At 44.6% G+C, this 12,531-nt stretch overlaps 1 pseudogene across 1 annotated transcript; it reads left to right on the top strand.

The window, feature by feature from the left end:
• Nucleotides 1–3,582: 3,582 nt before the first annotated feature.
• Nucleotides 3,583–11,830, top strand: LOC147824881 (zinc finger protein 713 pseudogene; annotated as a pseudogene). Its single transcript, XR_015441759.1, has 3 exons — nt 3,583–3,785; nt 4,182–4,353; nt 7,120–11,830. The product of XR_015441759.1 is annotated as a zinc finger protein 713 pseudogene (transcript).
• Nucleotides 11,831–12,531: the final 701 nt, after the last annotated feature.

Raw genomic sequence — 12,531 nt, forward strand, 5'->3', positions numbered from 1 at the left:
GGCCAACCGGGCACCGGAAGCTGCTTGCCTCCACCCTACAGACTTTTTTGGATAGAGCCGTTTTTTGGAAGCTGCTTGCCTCCACCCTACAGACTTTTTTGGATAGAGCCGTTTTTTAGTACAGCAGAGCTGGGGAAGGCAGCCAGCGGGTGACAGGGAGGCTACAAACGGGGCTCTTTGTAGGGGAAGTGCAAGTACACACTTAACTCCTGATGAGAGGGCCCCCGCCCCCGCCCGGGGCCCGAGCCCCGGCCAATCCTCAGCAGGCCGGCTGGTGCAGAGCAGGGCACGGAACGTTCCTGCCCGGGCAGCCCCAACTCCAGATGGAGATGGGGAAGATGCACTATTCCCAGGGAGGCCAGATCCCGAGGCCTTGGCAGGGACCCCGCAGCTGCCATCTCCTGCGAGGCCATCAAAAGGAGGCATGGCGTGGGAGCAGGGCCCTCGGGGGGCCACCACGGGGCCCGCCAGGAGGCCACCGGGTTTTGGCAGGAGGAGAAAACGTTTTTGCTCTCAGAGAGGGTAGACAGAAAGCCAAGCAGCCAACCCCTGCCAGTCTTCAGGGGGTGGAGGACAAAACCCTTTTCTCTCCAGGTCTTCGAACCCTCTGCCAGTCCGGGCCACTGGTTGGTCCTTTCCCAGCTCCCTTGGCACCAGGAGGTGTGGCGGTTGGAGCTGCCCAGGCTCATTGAGGAGCAGCACTGAATGGGCTAGGCTGAGGATTGCATCCAGAGACCTAGGCCTGCCACCTGCTCCTAACCTGCAAGCCGTGGAATCCCTTTAAAATAACGGGGGGGGGGCATTAGTTACAAAAGGCCAGGTGCAGAATGGTGCAGGGTGCGCCCCTCACAGCAGGAGGGGTGCTATTTATACACTGGCTTTGGTGCATAAAGTGCATCTGAAAGGGTAAACAAAACTTGTGCTGCTTGGATCCCTTCCAGAGAGGGAAATTGGCTGCTCTGGGAAGAGGGGAGGGGCAGGACTTTTCCAAGCACAGTGGTAGTTCAACTGAGTGTCCATTTCCCCATCTGTAATAGAGGGACATCAGAACAGTTAACTCATTTATTTATTTACTTTTGCATTACTGGGAATTGGAACCCAGGGTCTTGCTTGGGTTAGGCAAGCACTCTACCACTGAGCTTTGTTCCCAGCCCTATATTATACTTTTATTTTCAGACAGGCTTTTGACAAGTGGCCTATCCTGGCCTCAAACTTGAGATCCTCCTGCTTCAGCCTCCTTACTAACTGGGATTACAGGCATGCACCACCATGTCTGGCAATAGCTGATTTTTTTTTTTTTTAAGTACTGGGGATCGAACTCAGGACCTTCCACTTGCAAAGCAGGCGGTGGCACCACTGAGCTAAATCCCCAGCCCTAGCTGATATTTTTTGAGAGCCATTCCCTGGTATTTGTGAAGGACATGTTCCTGAATTCCTCCCGATGCCAAAAATCTGAGAATTCTCAAGTCTGTCATAAAAAGTGGCATAGCACTAGGCTGGAGATATGGCAGATGTAGTATTTGCATATAACCTACACACTTCCTCTCTTACACTTAAAATTTTCTCTGAAAATTAAAAAAATTTAAAACAATGTAAGTTCTATGAAAACAATTGCTATACTGCATTTTTAAGGGAATAATGAGAAGTAAAAAGATCTATATGTATTTTATGTTTTTTTCATAATGACCTCCTTCAGAGAATTCAGAGGCCCACTGTTTACCTTTTGCAGCTTTAAGTGTTTTAATTATCTCAATTACTATATATTAAAAGTCAGTTTGAATGATTAAAACAAGGGCAGCTAGGGCTGGGGATTCAGCTCAGTGGCACCTCGCCTGCCTTGCAAATGCAAGGTCCTGAGTTCGATCCCCAGTACCAAAAAAAAAACAAAAACAAGGGTAGCCAGGGTACTAAGGAGGGCCAGCTGGATTGCTGTGGGCACAAAGGGAGTTAACACAGATGAGGAGGGGGCTGGGAATTTAGCTCAGTGGTTTCGCCGCCTGCTGTGCAAGCACAAGGATCTGAGTTTGATCCCCTGTACCAAAAAAGAAAAAGGAGAACACAGATGAGGAGGCAGCAGGGCACCTAGTGACAGTGTGGCACATCCTGGCAGGACCTCAGGAAGTGCCCTGGAGCCTAGGGGAGGGCACCCGTGCCCACTCAGAGGGGTCCCTGCCACACACAGGGACCCTGAGGTCCTGAAGAGTCACCCAGCCAGAAATGAGAATGGTGGCTCTTGGATTGGACTCCAAGTCCCAGAGGCCTGGGGACATTTATAGAAACTAGAAAAATGAGCAAGATTCCTAGAGACGCAAGTGCCAAGGGAAAAATCAGAGTAGTGTACTAGACTTCTGTGGGTGCCTTTAGAAGGGTGAGGCTGAGTTCTCCCTGGTCATGACAGGAAGTGTGGACTGGGCCCCAGGCAGGGAGCTTCTGCCCAAAGCCAGGAACCAGAGGGGCCCATCTGCAGAGCGAATGCATACTTCTCTCCCACACCCGGCACTCACCTGAGGCAAATCCCTTTTCAAAATGCCCCAGCCCCTCCCGTGCCCAGCAGACTCCTCTTCTGCTAACCCACTCTGTGCTAGCATTCGGCCAGGCTGTGGGGCTGCTACCGGAGGTCTAAGGCAACTCTCAGTGCTGCTAGTTTGTTTGTTTGTTTTAAGTATTTATTTATTTATTTTTGGTTTTTTGGAGACAGGGTCTCACTATGTTGTTCAGATTGGCCTTGAACTCACTGTGTAGCCTAGGTTGGCCTGGAACTCATGGCAATCCTGCTGCTTCAACCTCCCAAGTGCTAGGATTACAGGTGTGTGCCACCACACCCAGGCTCAGTGCTGCTACTTTAGTCAGAAGGTAAATTGGAGCTAGGTATGGCAGCACATGCTTGTAATCCCAGCACTTGGGAGGCTGAGACAGAAAGATTGTGAGTTCCAGGCCAGGATGGGCTACATAGCTAGATTCTGAAGGAGGGAAAGGAGGGGGAGGAGGAAAAGGAGGGGGAGGAGGAAGGGGGGGAGGAGAAGAGGAAGAGCAGGAGGAGAAGGAACAGGAGGAGGAAGAGCAGGAAGAGGAGGAGAAACAGGAGGAGAAGAAGAGGGAAGAGGAGGAAAAGGAAAAGGAAATGCTAAGCACCAGACAGGTTAGGAGTACATTGTTATCTTCTCTTGGAGTTCTAGATTTGCCACTCCCTAACTGTGTGACCTGACAGTCTGAAGGCTTTGTTTCCTTGTCTGTGAAATGGGCACAAATGATAAAAACAGCCACCAAGCTGAATCCCAGCACTCTGCAAGACGGAGGCAGGAATATCACAAATCCAAGTCCAGCCTGGGGCAAATTAGCAACTTAGAGAGGCCCTGTCTCAAGACAAAAACTAAAAAGGGTTGAAGATGTAGCTCAGTGTGAAGGCCTTGGTTTCAATTCCCAGAATCTGGAGAAAAATAGCAACCACCTTGTTTATTTGAGAACTAAATGACATAATCCACAGACAACATGTAAGTAGTCCATTGCAAATGCCCGGCTCTGTTATCTACCATTGTCAGGCAGGAAGGAAGGGAAAGGGGTATTTCAAGACAGGAAAACAGATTAGTGAGGTGGGTCAGGATTTCGCTTCCCCAGCATTCAGGAGGCTAGGGTTCCATCCCTAGCACCACAACATACACCAAAGAGACTCCCAGCAGCAGCACAGGTGGTCTAGAATGATCCCGCAGGTGGATAGAAGTGGAGTGGAACCTTGAAGCTGAGCACAGAGGAGAGGCCCTTGCAAGGAGAGGATCCTGGTGACAAAGGTAGGAGGTGGACGGATGGTCCATTTCTGCATCTCCCAACCAGGCCAGGAAGCTGAGGGAGCTCAAGCTTCAGGACCCCTTACTGTCTGAGGCTCTGTACCTAATTTTGTGTTTATAATTGTATAATTACAATTAAGTTTTCTTAGCAAGGAGCACTTTCCCTGATTTTATAAGCTTCATGGTGTCATAAAATCTGAAACTATCCTTACAAAGAGGAATAAAATAATAACAATACTTATCACAGGAGTAGTTATAAAGATTGAATGAGATAATATATTTAATGATTTAAATTAGTGTCTGGCATATAGAAAGCCCTGAGTAATACATACTGGCTACTTCTTTGGAACATAGGAGAGTTGAGATTACTTTCCTCATTTTCTTTCTTTAAATGTATAGCTACTTTAGGAAACTCAATTTATAAGCCCTGTGTGGTGGCACACACCTATAATACCCAGCACTCGGGAGGTCAACACAGGAGGATCATCGAGAATTTGAGGCCATCCTGGACTACATCGTGAGTTCAAGACCAGCCTGAACTGCATAGTGAGAACTTGTTCATAAAAAAAAGGTGTGGGGGGGACTCATTCTACAAAAACTTAAATTTAATTTTATTTTATTTTAATTTATTTTATTTTTGGTACTGGTGATTGAACTCAGGACCTCTCAGTTGCGAGAAAAACTTAAATTTTAGAAGACAGGATAAGCCAACTGGTGATGCCTCTAGTTGCAGAATGCCCCAGCGACCAGTGTCAGAGTCTTCACAGCTTTAGTTAAGCCTGAAAAGCAGAGATCCAGCCATCACGCAGACACAATGATTGAGATCTTGTAAGTAGTTTGAGATCCTGAGAAGACAGTCCCAGCAGAGGACGGAGAAAGAAATGTAACTTTAGCACCTTCTGCTGCTGCTTCAAAGCACCAGAGGCCAAAAGACCCTGTTCCCAGGGGACCTGAGGGCCTCACCTGCTTCCTGGCTGGACCCCAGTCCTTTCCCTTTAGCCTCTCTTCACTCGGCCTGGCCCTATTGGAAATGCCTAGAATTTAATCCTGATTTTCCCCCAGAAGCAAAGCCCACAGTCCAACTGATCATCACTGGAGAAAGCAGTACTTGTCTGCCTCAGCCTTCAGGGCTTTCAAGGAGATGAGCTCACCCTCAACAAGGGTGAGGACCGCTGGGCATTGCCTCCAAGGGACAGGGTGCACTGGGCCAGAATGCACACTGTGTCCCTGAGCCTGTAGGGTAGACACCCCCACTGGTCCTTGAAGGCCCTTTCCCAGCCCCTGCTAGAACAGTACCCAGGGGACTCCCTGTAGCCGGATATTCCGAGATGCTGGAGGACCTGGGCTGAATCCAGAGATCTCCAGGAATTCTGGGTCAGCCTCCTGTTCCCCGGAGAGGGAGTGTGAACTGGGATGGAAGCCCAGGCAGCCACGTCCTTTTAAAGAATGCAGAGCCCAGAGCTGTCCCTGGTCCCAGTGTAAGGCCCAGCACACTCTGGACTGCAGGTCAGCCCATCCAGGGAATGAGATCACTGCTGACTATGGCAGTAGCTGACTCTCACGGAGCACAGACTTAGGAAGGGTTCTCCTTTCCATGCCCGGTTACCTTTCCCGGGCTGCTGTAATACATGACCACAAGCTGAAGGGCCTAAGACAACAGAAATTGATTTTCGCAGAGTTCTGAAAACCAGAACCAAAAATCAAGGTGTTTCTTTAGGTCAAGCTCCCTGCACAGGCTCAAGGGGAGGACCCTTCCTTGCCCTTTCCAGTTCCCAGTGGCTTCCCGTGTTCCTGGGCCTGTGGCCACATCACTCCAAGCTGTCCCTGCCCTCACATGGCCTCCTCCTCCTCCTGTACAAGTTAATCTTGTCAGCTGCACTGGCTTAAGAGGCTCCTGGGGAGGTAATGGGGTGATGAGGGCATTAAGCTCATGCAGGTTGACCCATTGGTGAGTTCATGGTTGAATGGTCTGTTGGGAGGCGGGGCTGACTGCAGGAAGTGGACATGAGGTACAATCTTGGGGTCTGTATCTAGTCCCTGGCCCTTTCTTCTCAGGCTCTTTCCATAAAGAAGCTGCTTTCCTTCGTCTGGCCCTTCTGCCATGATGTTCCTGCCCTGGAACCAGCGGACCATGGACTGAAATCTCTGAAAACATGAGTCAAAATAAACCTCTCCTCTTTTACGTTGCAGGTGTCAAGTATTTTGTCCCAGCAATAAGAAAACTGAATAATACACCTCTTCCACTGGGAAGACTGAGTGTCTTCTCTTCCACCTCTGTCATTGGTATTGGTTTTAGACCAATGCCTGAGTAATCCAGGATGATCTCCTCATTCCAAGATCCCTAATTTAATTACATCTCAAAGACTGTTCTAAATAAGGTCACATTGGCAGGTTCTGCAGGCTGCATGGACATCTATGCTACACGTGATTGTTGCCCTCACCATAGCCTTACGAAGCAATGCTGATTCCCACAGATGAAGCTCTCAGGCATAGACAGCTAAGGGAGTTGGCTCAAGTCACAGACAGGAGAGGCTGCAGCTATGCTCAGAGGTCCTAAGACCCCAGACACGAGTCCTCCTTCAGTGATTGAGGGTTTCTGAGACATGGTAAACTGGACTTGTTAAATAGCCATACACAGTTGGGTGAGGTGGCACACACCTATAAACCCAGCACTCTGGGAGGCTGAGGCAGGAGGATCCCAAGTTTGAGCCCAGCCTGGGCAACTTAGTGACTTAGTAAGACTCTCAAAAAGTAAAAAAGAAACTGCAGGGCCTGGGATTTAGCTCAGTGGTGCCATCACCTGCCTCGCAAGCACAAGGTCCCAAGTTTGATCCCTGGTACCAAAAAAAAAAGAAGAAACTGCAGATATAGCTCAATGTGAAGGTCCTGGGTTCAATCCCCTATAATGAAGGAAAAAAAAAGGAGGGGCTTGGTCTCACTTTACATGTTTTGGTAGGGAAACTGAGGCACCATGACATTAAAATTAGGGTTCAAATTGTGTATCAAAAATCAAACCACATGCCTATAATCCCAGCACTTGAGAGGGTAAGGCAGGAAGGTGCCAAGTTCAAATCTTGTCTGGACAACTTAGGGAAACCTGCCTCAGAATTAAAAATAAAATATGGGCTGAGATATAGCTCAGCGGGAAGTCCCTAGGTTCCATCCCCAGTACTACAAAAAAAAAGTCAGTGATCCATACCTTGCATCACTTGCATAATTGTGGCACTCAGGAGGCTGAGGCAAGAGGAGGATCACAAGTTTGAGGTCAGCCTGGGCAACTTAGCAAGTTCCAGTCTGGCCTGAACTGCAAAGCTAAACTCTGTCTCCAAAACCACAGGGAGCCAACCCATGCTGCAGGAGCAGTGCCTGCCCCCAGGGAGCAACAGCATGGAGCAGCAGAGGTCAAGACTAACCAACTGACCTGATTCCAGACAAAGACGACACCTGGGGAGCAAAGGGAGCAACCAGACCCAGAGCTGAGGACATTAAGTCTCCATCTGCCACTGGGAGCAAGGCCACGCCTTGGCTTGGACAGTAACCACAGTCATGGGGAACAAACAGGGGCCTCAAATGCAAGGAGAGCACCTCAAAGCAGAGAATCATGACTGTCTGGATCCCAAGACTGCAGATTTGGGAAGAAACTACTCATTCAATAACACAGGAATTGTTTTCTTCGATTCAATCTTTTTTGGTTTTTCTATTCTGTATTATTTTTTTCTTGCCTTTATCAGGATTTAGGGGGGAGGGATTGAAGTTTTTCACCCTTTTTTTTCCTTTTTTCTCTCCTGTTAGTTTCTTTTCTCTTCCAACTTTTTTCTTTTCCTTCTTATCTTTCAACTCCTGTGATAGCACTGTTTATTTTTCTCTTTTCTTCCCAGTGACTATTCTCTATTACTATTAATTGCCTTTTACTCCTCAGTAGGATCCCTTATCTTCCTTTCTCTCCTCTTTCTCATATCTCATCAAATAATTTTTCAAATTTTGCTTTTTTTCATTCTCTGGTTCCCCAACTGCTCCACCTTTACTAGTATAACTACTAAGCTTTAGGAATCTCTAGACTTAGTTTACGCTATTGCTGTTGAATACTGTGTTACTGATAGCAGAAATAAAGTTGTTCCATTTAGAGGATATTTACTGTAGGTCCCTAATAGGTCAATATTTGGTTTGTCTTAGTGTTTATGCTATAATTGTAAATCTCTTTTCTAAGGGACGGGGTAGTACTTTATTGGTCCTTAGGGTTTGTAAATATTCAATTCATATTTGGTGCTATAATTGATGCTGATTTTATTACTATAACCAAGATGACATAGCTCTTGCTATGAATTGGTCTTCTTGAGATGCCGATAACTGGATAACGTTGGGGTTAATAACAATACTGAAGTCCATTCCTGGAAAACTGGGTACTGGGCCATATACTGCCACCCAATGGAAATGACTGAATCCTGAGACACAGAGAAAGTCCAATAGTTAGCCACACCCAGAGATACCACAGAAAAAAGAACATTAAGTAAAGAGGTTTTCATAAGAGAAACAAAGCTTTCCACTACAATCAACCCAGGAGCCTCAACAAAAACAAACAAACACAGAAACATGAAAAGATAAGCCAACAAAATGCCTCCAAAAACTCCCAATTCCCCCAAAGTTGATCCATGGTGCATGGAAGAGACTGAAACAAAAAACCAAGCCACACCCCAATTATTCGAATGATATCAAAGGAGATAAAAAAACAGACCAATAAGGCATTTGACAAGCTCACAGAAAACATAAGTAATAAAATATTGAGCCAAATAAACAAAATTATCAGTGAGTCTAAAAAGACACTAACAAAAAGGTAGAAAAGCTAAAGAAAATGATGCAAAACATGCTTGAGCCGCATAGAAAAGACTTAGAATCCATAAAAAGGTTCCAAATAGAAATTCAAGAGATTAAAAATTCTGTCAAAAGTATGAGCAGCAAAGTGACCAGTGTGAGGACAGTCTCAGAACTAGAAGTCAGGGCTGTTGTTAGTGACCAATTAATGAGAGATACCTTAAAAACAAGAGAACATGAAAAAAATGGACCTCCTAGATGACTCAAAGAAGACTAATCTAAGATTAACTGGAATTTGTGAAAAATAAGAAGATATCACAAATAGCATAAAAAACCTATTTACTGAAATAATAGTATAAAACTTACCAAATAAGCTAAGATTTTTTTGCTAGTTTGTTTTTTGAGATAGGGTCTCACTTTGTAGTGCAGGTTGGCCTTGAACTCACTATGTAGCCCCAGCTGGCCTCAAACTTGTGGTGATTCTCCTGCCTCACCCTCCTGATTGTTAGGGTTATAGACATGAGCCACCACACCCCTCTAAGGTAAAGTAATTTAACATACAGATGAGGGATGCATATAGAACCCCAAATAGCCATGACCAGAAAATAACCTCTCCATAATACATCATAGTCAAAAATCCCAGAAGTCCAATACAAGAAAAGAATTTTTAAAAGGTATTAGAGAAAAACAATGCAGTGGAGACTAAGAAAACAATACAAAGGATCAATGAATCGAAGAGTTGGTTCTTTGAAAGAGTTAATAAAATGGACAAACCCTTAGCCAACCTTATCAAAAAAAGTAAAGACTCAAATTCATGCAATTAGGAATGAAAAGGGTGAAATCACAACAGATCCTGCAGAGATCCAGAATATCATCAATACCTACAAGAATCTGTAATTCTAATACGATGAAAAACACAGAAGAAATGGACAGATTCCTAGATACATATGAATTACCATGCTAAATCAAGAAGATATAAAAATTCTAAATAAATCATTATCAGTCAATGAAATTGAAGATGGAATTAAAAACCTACAAAGAAAAGCCCAGCCCATGACAGATTCACTGCTGAATTCTACAAGAAATTTAGAGAAGATCTAGTGCTGCTACTTCTCAACCTCTTTGATGAAACTGAAAGGGAAGCAATACTCCCAAATTCATTCCTAGAAGCAAGCATTACCCTGACCAAAACCAGAGAAGGATCCAACCGAACAAGAGAACTACAGCTCAGGTGCAGCTTGGGGGCCATTGCAGGAGGTGATGGCCCGGTCCCTGGGTCTATGGATGTGGAGGCATGTCAACCTTGTGAAAAACAGAAAGCTTGAAAAACTTACAGATTAGAGTACACTAAGGAGAGCTAACTTAATGCAGGATCCTAGATCTCAGAAAGAACGAAGTGAAGAAGCAGGTGAAATACTCCTTAGGTCGCTGAGTTACCAAGACTTTGGAATTTCTTCTGCCAACTCTGGTGAATCTTATTACAGGAATTCAACCTAAAATTGTATCTCATGAGATCCCTGACAGGAGACAAATTTGAGTCTCAGAGAAAAAATGTCTCTAGATAAATGACTGGAGGCAGGAGCCACATTCAGACTGGAAAACCAGCTCTCAAGGATCCTCCGAGATGCTGAGGCTGCCAGTGCTGCAGCGCCTCCAACTGAGCCGCTGTGCTGGAGGAGAACAAAGCGTCAGTGACACTGCCACACAAGAACTGCAGAGGTGTAGCATTCTGCTGGGGCCTGAATGCCAGTATCCAAAGAAACCATCTGTGTTTGCCCATGTTCTTCCTGTAATGTTGTGACTAAGGAAGGGAACACGAAGGAGAGAGAAATGGATGATGGATCACAGAGGGTCAGGTCTCAGGAATCCCGGACCTTCCAGTATGTGGCTGTGGACTTCACCAAGGAGGAGTGGGAACAGCTGTATCCTGCTCGGAAGAACCTCTACAGGACGTGATGCTGGAGAACTACAGGAATCTGGTTGCTCTGGAGCATCAGGTTTATAAACTGGCAATGATCACCCACCAAGAGCAGGAAGAGCTGTGGAGAAGAGAAGGAGGCCACCCTGTGGGAGCTCACCTAGATGGGGATAATGGACCTAAAATCAAAAAGTCAACTCTAAACCAGAATATTTCTGATAAAAATCAAACCTGTGACATCATTATGGAAAGACTAACCGGAGACAGTTTCTGGTATTCCATCTTAGGAGGACTCTGGGATTTTGATTATCAGTTTGTATTTAGCCAAGAAATTCAGCAGAGACATTTGGAACAAGTATCTTTCATCCACCAAAAGATTACACAAGAAAGAAGCATTAAAGGTAACAAATTTGAAGAGAACTATAAAAAGAACTCAAACCTTATCAGAGAATTCCTTCAATTAAAATGCCCCTTAATTATGACACAACAGAAAATAGCATCAAACATAATTCAGACTTGATTTATTATCAGGGAAACTATATAAGAGAAAATCCTTATGAATATACTGAACGTGGAAAAATCTTCAATCAACATATTCTCACTAATCATACTCATACTGGAGAGAATCGCAGTGAATGTGGAAAGGGCTTCAGCCATAATTTGTCTCATACCCAACCTCATATAGTGCTCACAGGAGAGGAACCCTATAAGGGTGATGAGTGTGGAAAAAGATTCACCCAGAGAATACATCTTCTTCAACATCAGAGAATTTACACAGGGGAAGAACTTTGATATGCAATGAATGTGGGAAAGCCTTCCATCAACATTCTTCCTTCACTCAGCATCTAAGAATCCATACTGGAGAGAAGCCCTATAAATGTAATCAATGTGGGAAAGCCTTTAGCCTCACCACATCTCTTACTGAACGTCACAGACTTCGCACTGGAGAGAAACCTTATGAATGTAGTTTTTGTGGGAAAGCCTTCAGCCAGAGGACGCATCTTAATCAACATGAAAGAACACATACAGGAGAGAAGCCCTACAAATATAATGAATGTGGGAAAGCCTTTAGCCAAAGTGCACACCTTAATCAACATATGAAAATCCATGTCAGTGAGAAATTACGTGACTATAAATGTGAGAAAACTTTAAGCCACAGGCCTTCACTTAGCAGCATATAAGTTGTAGCGGGGTAAACTGTTTTGTTTTTGTTTTCTTTTTTGTACCGGGGATTGAACTTGGGACCTTGTGCTTTTGAGGAAGACACTGGAACCACTGAGCTAAATCCCCAGTGCTTGGCAGGGTAAACTGTGAATTTATAAATATGGAAATTTTTTATCAGACCTTTCTATTCAATAACAAATTACTCATTTTGGGTTTTATTTGTTTTGTTTTATTTTCTTTTCTTTTTTCCCCCCCATTAAGTTTATTGGTACATTTTAGGTATAAAATACATTTACATACATCATGGGGATCTTGTACCTTTACATGAATATCTTGGTTCTTATTTTTTTCCCCTTCCCCTACCCTCCCTTTACCCCCTCCACCCTGCCCTATTTGCAAAGATTTTATTTCCATTTTTTTTCCTTTTCTCATATTTTTTCTTTTCCCTTCTTTCCTTTCCGCTACCCCTCCCACTTCACCTGCTCCTTTAGACCTTTACATCCTATTACATAGTATCAATTATACATTTTTAAAATTACAATATTAAGATCTAAGAGACATTACCACAGATTTTACAGAATTTAAAAGGATATAGAAAGTATATTTCAAAAATCTGGGGGGTTTTTTGTTGTTGTCTTTTTTTTGGTACTGGGGATCGAACTCGGGTCCTTGTGCTTGTGAGACAGGCAGTGGAACCACTGAGCTAAATCCCTGGCCCTTCAAAAATCTGTTTTGAAATAAATTTGACAACTTCTAAGGAGTACCTTGGAAGACAAATTAATGAAACTAACTCTGGAGGAAATATAAAATTTGAATAGCACCTATTAAAGAAGGTATATTCCTAGCTTGAAAACCTAA

This window comes from Heterocephalus glaber, unplaced genomic scaffold, assembly GCF_053883595.1.
Source record: "Heterocephalus glaber isolate CG9 unplaced genomic scaffold, H.glaber_assembly_v1.0 deba00001531, whole genome shotgun sequence".
NCBI lineage: Eukaryota > Metazoa > Chordata > Mammalia > Rodentia > Bathyergidae > Heterocephalus > Heterocephalus glaber.